Raw genomic sequence first — 13,595 nt, forward strand, 5'->3', positions numbered from 1 at the left:
GGATAAGCTACAACCTCAGCCAACAAAACCCTCTGGAAATTGAAATCTCAAGCAAGTTTTAAACACCTCACTTATACAGGAGTACAAAAAATACCCCCTTAATCTAGAAGGCAAAATTGAAGTGGGAAACAAAAGATCAATGGTAGTGAAAGCAACAATATTGTGCTGTTGTTCTCTTTCCCACATAATAGTTTAGGTCTCCAGGTGAATACACACAGCAGAGACTTTGTGTATAACCAGCTCCATCAAAACCTACAAGCACAGAGTTAATTTGCATTAGGTTGCAGGTTTTTTTGGTCCTTCCTCCAAATCCTTGTAAGCACTTTTTAAATAAACAAACTGTTTCCTAAAGGAAACAAGGACACGGTGACATTTTGTCACCTCCTTTTATTCTCAGAAGTGGCACATGCTGGGTCCCACAGTGCACATAGCACTGGGTGTTTTGGAGACCACAGGGGTGCTCCTGCAATCCTGCCCTGCAGACAGAACCCTTGGGGAGGACAGTCCGGGTGCAAATGGTGACCAGCAGCCCAGCATGCGTCCAGTGGTGGAGCATTTCTCTGGAGAGATGTCTCCTGCCAGAGAATCACCATGGGACTGGCTGTCCCTCTGTGTGTCCAAGTGCTCACACACTTGCCTATACAACTGACTGAATTACATCCCTTTTTTGCCAAAATTCAACGTGTCAGCATAAAGTCAAAACAAAATATGATGAGGTTTTCTGAAAATATCCTCTTTGCTGATCAGCTGCATCCCTGCTGGCATTCACTGTGTAGCCAGCTCACCATTAATCACTACGAAATATTTTCATTTATTTTGACACCAAAGAGAAATTGGAAGGAAGGGTATTTTTGGATGGGAATGAAAAGCAGGTTGGAGGAATATCTCCTTTTACCTTAGGGTTTCCCCAGACTGACTGTCAACCATGACCCTGTGGAACTGCCCCCCATGCTCTGTTTTTATCTCATCTGTCACAGGTACAGTAACACTGATCTGAACATTGCATGTCTTTAATCTATTTATTGTACATTCTTTCAGGTTTAAAAAACAGGAAAAAAAAAATCCAAATATTTGATGTTATTTACTGCATTCAGTATTACCTACACAGCAAGTCTGCTGACATTCTGCAGCGTGGCTTCTCTTCACTCCTGTCTTGCCCACAGCCCAGTTTTTCTTCTCACTACATGAAGCCTGTGCTTCTGCCCTTGCTGGATGCCTGCCTTGTTTTGCAGCATAAAATAGTAAATTGTATTTTTTTGTTAGATTTCAGAGTGCAAGTATAGCCCCCTTGGTCTCTGCAAAACTCCTGGGAAGAACCTCTAAACATCTATGGTGTTGTTTTCTTAGTGAAAAAAAACCAAACCAAAATAATACAGCAGTAATTCCAGGCACCTGTCATTTTTAGCTGAAAAATTATATAGGAAGCAGCAGCATCTACATTCTTTGACATATTGTAGCATGCCATGAAGTGAGCAAATACAAAGGTAGACATAACCAAAATATGTTGTACAAGCAGGACACTACCCCAACATGGCTGATTTGTATTCTACAGAAAGCTGCATGGAGCAAGACCTAATATTTCAGGAAAAGCCAGCAGAACAAGTGCACGATCCGTACCCTGAGCACAGGGATACTGCAGTAAGCCTTGCCCATAATTCTGCCCAAAACCTGTGGACTCAGCAGAGCCAGGAAGGGCTCTGGCTGGCCCTTCTGCTTCTTCTGATCTGCCAGCACTGCTGATGTCCCTGGCTACACATTTCCTCCAGGTCTATCACAACTAGACGCTCATGTTTAGGAAGGGAAAGTAAGAAAGTAAGAACACCAGAACAAAAATGCAACAGAATTCAGCAAAATAACATTAATACTTCCTAAAATGGCATAGGTATCCAGCAAACCCACAGGGCTGCACTCAGTAGTGGTGAAGATGCAGGTCATTAAGATACAGGTGATCCTTACAGGGTTTCTCTACTAATGATGCACTATTGAAATTGAAAGAGCACATTTATAACTTTGCATTTTTAGCAGCATTTAGTAATAGAGACCAGTGCGTTATATTTGCTTCTTATCTCATGCTATGCAAAGCAGAGCCTAGCAAATGCTCCACAGTTAGCAATTTATTTGATTTAGGACTGTAGTTTGTCCATGAACAATCTGCTAGTTGAGTGTGGTGATTACACTTTGGTTATTTTAGAACTATTTGGTGAAAAAAAATGAAACGGGACAGTTTGCTCTGCAGCTACTGCAGTAACATTTCAGACATGCACCACTGAGAGTTTATTAGCTGGGTTGAAACCCTCCAGTCTAAACCAGCAAATTTATTCCTGGTACACTGCTTCCTCACAGGTCACCATCTGTATGGATTAGATCTGAGACCTGGAGTGGTTTATAAACATGAATTTATATTGCTGTTTCTATTAGTTTAATAGTAATCCAATAATAAATTATTCTAATCCTATTTTTCTTTTAAAATGCCAGACTATTTTTCTTTGCAAACATAGACAGGAAAGGAAAAAAAACCCTGAAAATTCCAACTAATTAAAGAGCATTAAACCAGCCGGGCAAAGTTCCTTACAAGGTTTAATATATAAAAGCATTCACAGACAGTTTTTTTTTTTCTCTACCAAATATGCTTATTTTAACAGTTAGGCTGCAATATTTTTTGGCATTTCTGCCCCAGACTTCAACATTGAGTCAGAGCAGCATTTTCACACCATCTCTACTGACCTTTATGGGACTGGGCTTCCTTGCCTCTGATGACCAGGAAAAAGCCACGCTCAGTGCAGGCTGCTCCAGGGAGGAGGGGAAGGACAACCTGGCAATTTCCCTCCGGACTGCCCAGGCTCTGCTCAGCCAGAGCAGCCCCAAGGTGCCAAAACAGCCCGAAGGTGCCAAAACAGCCCGAAGGTGCCGATCGCCCCCAGCTGCTCACACAGCAGCCCGGAGGAGCCGGTCCCATCAAAGCAGAGCCACTCGTTCTGGAAGCCAGTGCGGAGCGGTGGGAAGCTGCCAACACTAACTTCCTAAAGGTTAATACTTACAACTACGTTTTGGCTGATATTTCCAAAGCTGCCTGGAGGGAATGGATGCCCAGTGCCCATTAATTTTAATAGGAGCTGGGCAGGCACAGTCCTTATGAGGGTAGGACTATTTCAGCCTATTACTGGTGGTGACATAAGGTTTGACAGTGCAGGAGCCTGATTACCTGCTGGGAGCACTGAAGCTAATGCAGCTCCTATATTTTGGCTTGAAAATTGAATATGCAAAATGCATGAAGTGTGTGGCTATGCTTACCATAAATAATGAGTTTAAAATGAAAGTGGTTCAGATGGAAAGGGTCTAACCCAAAGCTAGCTACTAATGAGTGTTCCTGACGATTTCAGAAATACAAATTGATAGGATTTAGCACACTCTTGCAGGAAGTTTCACTGAAGACCGGTGAATAAGGGCTGTTACATTCAGAGCTTAAGCTTCTAATCTGGTTTGTCAATTTATTCCTTCTATTAGGAAGTTGTATCAGCTTTCAAAGGGTGCCATTAAACAGTAAAACACAGACTCGGGTGATTTGCAATTATGTTTGAATTTTAGGAATTTCAAAACCTCCCCCATTTATTCTATTTATCCAGCCTGGCTACACAGAACACTTTCAGACCATGTCTATTGTAATCACAGATCATTTCTGATCACAGTTTCCATCCTGCCATGTGTTAATGAGCAGCTCAGCTGGGAAATCTGAGAAGTCAAATGGATACATTTTGCTAGAATCCCCACTTGTGGGCACCAGGGGTCATTGGTAGAATGCAAGCCAGGTAGCAAAACTATAATTTACTTAATTTTTGTTTGAAAATGTTGTGGTTTTTTTCTTCAATGATCACACAGAATTTACAAGGGCTGTTCCAGAGGAGTAGTAGAAAAGGATTTTGCAACACTGCCTCATTATTGCTCACCCAGGGAAGTCCAGGACTGGCATCTCTGACAAACAGAATAGATTAAAAATATCTAAGTCAATATTTACAATGGAGAATTAATTGGTTCCACAGCTAAAGCTGATTTATCAGCAGGTTATTGCAAATAAATGAATAAAAAAAGATACCAATGTTGGTCAACCAAACAATAAAAAATGATTGTATCAAATAAAGCCAAACTGTAGCTAAAGACTTCAAGAGAGTGTTTTTTTTTTTCCCCCTCTAACACAAGAATGAAGTTTATGAGTCTGCTCTACAGCATTTTGTCTTGGCTTTCATGTCTGTGATCCACCCATTGCTCACCACTATGCTGCAGTGTTTGTTATTTGATCAAATAACACCAGTTACTTTGCATTCTGTGGGTGTGACAAAAGACACTGGAAGTCTTCAAAATCAGCTGTCATCCCTCGTGGGAAGCTGTTGCCAACCCCCTCTTAGAGCTGGTAGTACTCTTCTTCTAATTTCCAACCTTTAATGATGGGGAGTTGATATCTATTAAACCCCCCACTGTTTTCTTAGCCTTTATCCATCCCTGGTCTGACAGCAGATTCCTGATCCGACAGCAGATTCCTGCTCCTCCATCTTTTGCTCTGCTGCCCTACAACTCTTCTCTCTCAACAGAGGCTGCCTATTCTCCTGAGCAGCCAAAGCCTCTCTCCACATCTGGCCCCATGAGTAAATTCACCCCTTTTTTTGAAGCAGAGTGGCTGGAACTGCACATATATCCCAGGAAAGGACCAGTCCTTGTACAAGAGGGAAGCACTACACTTCTCCACCTCTGCCACAAACACCTCAACTGATTCCCTGCCTGACATTCAGATCCCCCAAATTCATCACAATGCACAGACAAACAAGAGAAATTAATAGTGCCAGTGCAATGATGAGGTTGGGCCTCTGCTACTGAGCTGAATCCCAGAGGAAACACAACCTGTCCAAAACCATACAGATTTTCTCCTCTGCTGCTCTGTTCCTGTGCTCTGTGGTGTAAAGCAGTGGTCACTGTCCTGCCCCCCATCCTGCTCCGAGCAATGGTACCTGTGCCCTTGGGTAACTGATGTGGTGCAGGTGTTCACTGCACTAATGGACTTGGGTTTTTTATATAGCAGGGACCACAGGTGCTCTTGTTTTAAAAAGTGTTCATCCAGTTGACAATTCTCAAGTGAAGGAAAGCAAACTTCTAAAGGAAATAGAGTTCATTTGTTATTTGCATAACTATATTACACACAACCGTATTTGATGGTATTTCATGGGGGGGTCTGGAGAAAAATGAGAGGGAATTTTGTAATAAGAAGACCAATAGAGAGAGATGTTTTCTACTCTCATTTGAGTTAATGGGAGATTTCCCTTTGTCCTCAGTTAAGACAGTGTCATTTGCTTCTCCATTTCATTCCTGAGTGATGGTTTGTGCTGATGTTTCACCTTGCTGTTCCTCAGTTCTGGGCACATTTGGAAGAGAAAAAAAGTGTACTGACCATGCACATGCATCTTTAAAACTCTGCTGTGTGCTTGCTGCCTAGGAATTGTAATCAAAAGGAAATTATTACACAAACCCACATATTAAAAGCAATCCATCTGCCTGCGGAATAGTTTTTATGTACTAATAACATAGAGCAGAATGCTTAAATTGTGGAGCACAGCTCCTTTCCCCACTGCTGTCTTTTGCATGATCGTTTCAAAAGGGAGAGGCAGCACTTTTTAAATACTATTGAAATTTGCCATCCTCCATCTTGCTTAACCTTGAGCAATTATTGTAGCAAACTGAATGGTCTAGGAAAACAGCTCCCAAAGAGGAATAATGCTTTCTTTGATATACAGGATTAGTAAACTGCTTTTTGACACCTACATATAGAGACCTGTTCCAAAATCTGAAGGCTATTTACATGCTGAGTAGCACACTTCCTCAGCACAACGTCTAAGATTTGATATAAATCCCTCGCTTGCAACGTCCTTACTCGATTCCTAAACTTAAGACAATTCTGCAATATTAGTGCATAAAAATCTCCCAAAGCAGACTACAGACTGAGAAACTGCTGAGGGCCTTGGGTCCTACAGTGACCTGGTTGTATTCTGAGAGGAGGAACCATAAATGTGTCTGTGATCAATTGTATGGATAACTGATCCTCTGAAACCAATTAAACACTTGTTGAAGCGCCTGCCTCCAGTTGCAGTTGCCAGATTAATTTGCATAGTTCAACACAACAGACACTCTCAGTGCTAAATTAGTGACTCCTATGTGAACTCTCTGCATCAGTAAAAGGATAAATTATTTGTTTGCTTCCTTCAAAGATTTGGTCACTGCCTCTTTAAAATTTCAGTGTGTAATAGCTTCAGGTTGCTGTTTATTAATTTAAAGAGAGTGCACTGTGGAGAAGCATTTTTCATTTTTACTTAATCATCCACTTCTTTCATGTTCAAACCCTAATCCTACAAACCACATTCAAGCCTTGTGAACTAGCTCCATGTTTATAGACAGAAGGTAGCTTTGAAAGAAAAGAAAAAAACTTCCTGCTCTGCAATACTCCAATCATGTATTTTCTATAGTGTATTAGAGACACCTATAGAAACACAGCATTTCACAACGTACCAAAACCACAGATTTTGATGCAGAAAAGATGTATGGCATGAGCTTATGCAGAATTAGCCACTCGGTAATATGGCGATCCTTGGCAGGGACAAACTATCATCAGAACTCCTGCCAGGATTTGGTGCCAGAGGATACAGCACACATGCTACCCCAACCCTAATGTTTCCCTGAGCTCCCCTTGGCCACCAATTAGCTGGACACTGGTCCCACACATTCCCTGAGGACTTTGAGCATGGATTAATAGCCAGTCACCATCCTGCTCCTTTTCCTAAACTCAGCAAACTGTGCACAAATTAGCAAGGCTCTCGGGTTCAAGAGCCAATTTACACCAGCTGAAAATCTGCCTCTGGGTGTCAAACTGCTTTCTGAGAGCATTTTGAACACTGCACTTGGGCTGTGCACATGTGCTTTGCCACACAAGGAAAAGATGAACCTAGTGCTTGTTTAAAGGCAGGGTGTAAAGGTTTAACCCTTTCACTCCTAAGACACCACACATTGTCCATCAGCTGGAACATCTCCACACAGGTGCAATAAATAGCAGCAAACCTCTTTGTCTTGCTGCCATGCAGGGCAGATACCCACCAGACTGTACCTTCCTGGCATTTGAAAATCTCTCCCTCAGCATTGCTGGGTGAAGGGCTGTTGTGAGAAGTCTTCCTTAGCATTGCTGTAGCTTTTTTTGCCCCTAGATCTACCCTCTGTAGATTTGCACATAGGTCACGGGGCTGAGTCTCTTGTTCTGGGCTCACCAAAGCAGATCTGTATCTGCAAAGCAGTGAAACACCTTGTCCAGGTTTTCTCCATGCTCTCCAGGCAGCATGACCAGTCCTTAACCAGAACTCATGGTCCTAACTGTGACTTCATCCCTGCGAGGGAATTTTCTTTTCTTTTTTAGGCTCTCTTTTTCCTTCCAGCTTGTGCTTCTTTTTCCCTGTGATGCCTGGCACGCTGGCATGGCTGGCTGCCCTCCCTGCCTCCAAACTCTCTTCCCAGGCTCTTTCCAGAGCTGTGATTAGCACTTAATGCTACCTATCAGAGGAGAAAACTCCTACTGTTTTTCCATTTAGCCTCTAGCAGGTTTATTGCAAGTACTTGAGTGAAAGTTTACTTTCCTCTGTATGGAGGTGAAGTAATTATATGTTCCTGTGTGTCTTCACACTGCTCCAGAGCCATGCCATTCCCTAATTTCACCATAGGGATGCTGTTTGTGCACCTTGGTTGGCTGGGAGGGCTCTGCTTCGTGTCAGCAGTGAAGTCTGTCAGCTGGAAAAGTGACCCCCCCCCTCACACAGATGGAGATAGTGCTATGACTTACGGCTTTTTTTACCCCTCTTGAGTAGAAAAAGAAAATGTTTTTCTTGTGGAAATTGGGATTTAAGTGAGCTCTCTGCACTTCGTCAGGGGTGGATTAGTCAGCTGTTCTATGAGCTTGATATTAAAAGGGTGGTTGCTTTGCTGCACAGGGAACTGCAATGTCACTGGGAAATGAAAGAAATATAAGACATAGGTAGGGAGAAAACTTATAGATGTGATGAAGAGGTACTCACACAAACCCACAGTCAGACACTCTCATTAGCTGCACCATCTTCACACCAGAAAGACAGGAGCATCCATTTCCCTCTCCCCAGAGCCTGGTGCAGTTTGCATGCAGGAGATGGGGGAGCGCCTGCCTGGGAACCCCTCAGTGCAGACTGGCTCAGGTCAGCTGCAGATTTGCCCCTTGAATGTCCTGCCTCTGTGTACCTTAAGCACAGTAAAACATCCCTGTGTGTCTGAGCAGCTCTGGGTGCTGTAAGGCACCACCCGTGGCAGGGTGGCTCTGCAGCGTGCACAGAAAGACACACACAGATATGCATAGATGTGTATCCATATGCTCACACAGAGACTTGTCTGCACATCCACTTGCTCAGGGAGAAGCACAGCCTCTCTGCTCTCCTCAGGCTGCTCACTGATGCTCTGGGTCCAGGAGATGATGCTGTGCTCTGACAGGAAATCTCACCCACCATTGGCAGGGTCAGGCACATGCCTCCCCTCTGCTCCCTTCAGCCTCTGTGCTGCAGTGGGAGGGCAAACTGGTAATGAGAGATTCTGTGCCTGGGTAAATGAATTAATTACACTGCATAGCCACTGCCAGCTTTGCTTTTGCTCGCTCTGAAGTCAGCACCTCTCAGGTTCTGGCTGCAGATTCAGGGTGGCTGCAAGGGTGTTTCAAGAAGACATGATCTGGACAAAACAAAAGCCTAAAATATTTCAGTAAAGTTAGGCTTCTCTCCCCATCTCTCTTTTTTTTAATAGCACATGCGATATTCTGTGAATTTTTTGAGCTCACTAAATGGATGTCAGTGGGGAAGAAAGACATTTTTTTCCTCCTTACAAATGAAGTCATCTGAATTCACCAAATAAAAATAAATACGAGCTTACTGCTTGGTTCCAGTGGTGCTGCAGAAGGACAGGGCTATAGATTTTCCCAGGAGTGCGGAATAATTCACCAAGGCTGCTCGTTATTCATATAGACAGTGAATTAATAATATGGGACCCTGAGATCTCTTCTTATCTAGGCCGAAGCACAGCTAGAGGGATGAGAAGCTGACTCCTTGGATTTCAAAAAGCATTTTTCCCCCTTTCTTCAAGAAATAAGAATTGATTGAAAGTAATTTCACAGAGTGGGAGAAAAAAGGCTTTCTGGTGATACCACCTAAAATACACATTAGATAAATAGAAAACTATTGGCTTTGTGACTGTGAACTGTTTTCACTTGATGTAAGTGCTGATAGATACAGGATTATCTCTAACAAAGCATTTACTAAGGACCTGACCCAAAGTCAATAGGAGTCTTTCATTTGACTCTACAAGGCTTGAATCCTGCTTTGACTCCAGGGAGAGCCAGGAAGTGTCTGTGTATCCCTGGCCCACCTCTCAGCTGGTGCAAGCTGGGGCAGCACCAGTGCTGTGGGAGGATGCTGAGGGCTGAGGACCAGCACAAGGGGCTGTGCTATACCTCTGTACTGAAGGAACACGGAACTCCTGAATTATGGATTCTTGCTCCACAGTAGGTATCTCACCCGTAATTTAAAAGTTAAAATAAATTAGCTGATGTCCACAGGGTGGCTGCACTTACTGTCTGCCTAAGGAGTGACAGACCAGATGTAACCCTTTCATTTGTAGGTCCTGGGTGAGAGAGAGGAGGGCAAACAGCAGCGAATGGAGCATGTGCTCTGAATGCTGTCCTCTCTCTGCTCCAACTAGTGCACATGGAAAAATAAGGATGACCAGCACCAATCATCCAGTAATGACTGGAGAGGTGTGAGGTGCTGGCCCAGAGAGGCATTAAAACTCAGGGTTCTCCCACTGGTCAGTAAGACTTGTGTTTGATTTGGTAGTGTTGTCCTGATGAAGTGGGATGTAAATTCACAGGGCCACATGGTGGCTAGTGATCCTCAAACTATTAGAAATCTGAAGTATATGCCTGTGTGTTAATATTTCATACATTGTGGAATGATCGGAAACCTGAGGGGATCCAAAGCCAGTCTGTGAGAAAGGGAAATACTGGTTTGATTTAATGTTATTTTTCTGTATCAGTGAATGAGTTCTCTTTCTTCTGATGCATGACTGGTATAAAATAGGACAAGAGCAGACCATGGAGACGAAACCACTAATCCTGCTGCCTGAGAGTCAATGCTTCAAATCCTGTGTTGCAGAAAACGTGGAATGGGATCACCTCAGGTGTCTGCAGAGGCCTTTCTTACAGGTACAACTTGGAGAGATACTGCACAGCATTTCAGTAGCACCTTCCTTTTTCCTCATTGGTTTTAACTAGCGTTAAACCCACCTCATTTCCTAAAAGCACTGGCAACATGCACAACCTGCATGAAAGTCCCTTTGTGGCTGATTTCAAAAGCCAGTGCAGGTGCTTTTCTGTTATTCCATACTCTGTGGTCCAACAAATTTCACAGATAATTATGCAAGAAATATGAGGTTGCCTGTGAAAGAGTTTAAAATAGCCTGGAAGAAGATTGAAGGGAAGGGAACAGAAAAATGAAACATTAAAAAAAAGTGTGTGTGAGAGCATTGACTGTAACGCAGTAAACTCCAGTATGGATGAACAAATTATATATTAGTCATAAGCCTTGAAGAACACACAGACATAACCACCTACTGACTGTACAGCATGGTTCAATACCACTTTAAAGGATATGGTACAAAGCACAGTATTCCTAGTATAAAAGTGACAGTATCAAAATTATAAGGATCTTTTTTTATAGTAATGATATGACAAAGGAATAAAACCTCAGCCCACAGGAGCAATCGTGCCAGCAATAGCGATTTGTGCTGAGGCATCTGAGGGCCTTCATGAGCCCACTGGAGATGCTGGACATTGCTTTCCCCAGAAAAAGGGATCCTCTCAAACTCCTGTAACGCATAATGAAGGAAATCCACCTGGAACTTGCTCTGGAGAGATATTTGGGCAAATGAGGACTATAATAACATCCATGGCAGAGAGCTGAGCAGCCTAATGCCCGTGGTATGTGCTGTGGCCAAGTGGCAGGCAAGATAAATTGTAGAGAGGGAAGGGAGTATTTCAAACCATCCTTCAAACAAAAAAGGACCTTGAAGTAGTGCAGGGAATCATGAAAATAAATTTGTAACAGAATAGGCAAAGAAACAGAAACTGCTGTCTGTGTTTCATGGCAAAGTTTGGCTTTTGTATTGCTCCCACTGGTGCTACTGTATAATTCACTGGTGATTGAGGCAGCTTTTAGGACAGTGTCTACTGAATGAGCCACAAAGAATCATTTATAACTTCTGAGGCTGCCACAGCCTGGCCTCACTGTACTTTATTAAGATGAGACCCCAAAGAAAAAGTTCGCTGGACTTGGCAGGGAGTGATACTTGGGAATACACATCACCTTCATCCCTTTCATAGTACAAAAAACACAACCTCGGCCTGAATTTTGGCCCATGCAGGAGGAGGACTGCAGGCCAAGCCCTGTGTACTGGGAGGGTGTGCTACCCATGATCAGATCTCACAACAAAAGAGACAAAAGGACCATTCACCATCCCTGATACGTATTAGAAATGTTAAGACGACTCCTATGTATAATTGTATTCTCTTAAAGAGGAAACAAAACCAGCTCTCCACACAGTCCCAGCCACACAGCCCAGTTGTGTCCTGCAGCAATTGCTGGTAGGAGTGGAAGGCAATGCAATCTCTCCTCTGCAACTGGACTCAAACTGTCAAAGCAGCAGCCTTGATGAGGCGTTTTCTGATGAAATTTAACTGGGAAACACCAAAAGCTTGATCCCAATACCATTAAGTCACAGTTTGGCAGGGCAGTACTGAGGTTCAGCCTGTTTTGTACACACTACTACATAGCCATGGGGTGGAGATGGCTCAAGGTGCTAATCAACCAGCAGCCAAACTGCTCACAGGGGTCTCCCAGTCCCTGTCACCTCTCAGAGGTGATGTCTCTGTTTGGGTGTGAGTATATTGCTGTACCTGAACACCTGTGGATATTTAATTAGGACCCAAGCAAGCTTTCTTAGTGACACATTATGTCTTGAAATCATATATATTTACACAGTATAAAGAAAACCTAGTGTGAGATTTACTGGTCTTAATCCTTTCAATATTATAGATGAAGAAGGCAGAAAGTTGCAGGTGACATTTTGAAACATCCTCATGTACAAAATAAACAGCACATCCCAAATCTTTGTGTGAGTTAAAGCACTGACGTCAGTGGGACTCCCATGGGAAGTTTTGGGAGTTTGTCTTAACAAGAACAGAACCACCAAACAGGAAAAAGTTTTGCCTTAAACCAGGTCAGTATGTCAAAAGTCACAAAGCAAAGCCCGGGATTAAACAAAGGCCAAAGCAAATGTCCCTTGGATTAATTTTTACCAGCAGCATATTGGGCTTTTGAACCGTTCTCCAGCCATCTACAAAAGCAGCTATGGGCTGACTACAACAACTGAACTTGAAAGGGGAAGACATTCCTTTGTAGTTCACGTTTGCTGGCTTTGAAGTCACAGTGAGTCTTACCAGTGACTTCAATGGGACTTGCCTTACACTTTCATATTAGCCATTGTTTTATCCTGACTCCTTTCAAAATTCCAGACAATAACATTTCTCTTTATTGTAATCCTGACAGAGCAATTAGGCTCCAGTCCACACCTGCACCCGGCTTTTTTCTTAACACAGCACTCTTTGAGCTTCTCTTCTCTGAACAGAGTTATGAGAGCTGAATTAATGGCGTCTCTCTGCTCTATCTGCTGCCTCTGTATTTCATGACCTGCTGAAGAACATGAAATTCTTCAAGGCTAGTACAGCTGATCTTTGGTTATGACCAACTGTAGTTTTCACCTACCATTTTATGACTGTGCTTAGCAGAAAAAGAAAAGCTTCTTTTTATCAGGGTAATTAAGCAATAACAGAATGACAGGATGTGGACTAAAGTGCAGTCATTCACAGGTGCATTCATAGCATGGTTTTAATCATGAGTTCAGAAGCTGAATTGCATTCCCAGTGTAACAAGCTATGAAACACTGTTTCATAATTTAGAAATTTGAATGTGTTTTTTAAATAATAAAACATTTTCTTTTGTATCTTTAATACATAAAATAGATATCCACATGCCAGAAATACCTGCTGAGAAAATGCGAGATTCTCATTCCTCTAAGGCACTCCCTAATCACTCACCTTTTTGGTGTCAAATATGCAAGGCTGAGTTTTGTCTGCACAATCCTCCATTCCACAATACCCAGCAATATTCCTGTCTAACTACAACTCCTGTCTGAGCTACACTGGACCACTTCCTGCTCCATTCTAATCCCTTTGCAGCCTGGCACTGAGGAAAGGTATCCAGAAGAGAACATTTTTCCCAATATTTGCTTGTAGAACTCCCCACTCTCACTTGCTTGGGATGAAGCTGAGTGCCAAACACAGACCCAAAGAGGAAATGTTGAGTGCTTCCAAAGTGGACAGAGACACCATCACTCCTGGGATTATAGCATGGAAAGAGTGAGGAGAGCCCAGTGCAGAGCCTACAGAG

The 13,595-nt window shown here is 43.0% G+C and overlaps 1 protein-coding gene across 1 annotated transcript in view; it reads right to left on the reverse strand.

Moving 5' to 3' along the window:
* Window positions 1–13,595, reverse strand: part of TAFA1 (TAFA chemokine like family member 1) — a 224,614-nt gene that overhangs the window by 39,008 nt on the left and 172,011 nt on the right. The window lies entirely within an intron of this gene.

This window comes from Corvus moneduloides, chromosome 11, assembly GCF_009650955.1.
Source record: "Corvus moneduloides isolate bCorMon1 chromosome 11, bCorMon1.pri, whole genome shotgun sequence".
Classification (NCBI taxonomy): Eukaryota; Metazoa; Chordata; class Aves; order Passeriformes; family Corvidae; genus Corvus; species Corvus moneduloides.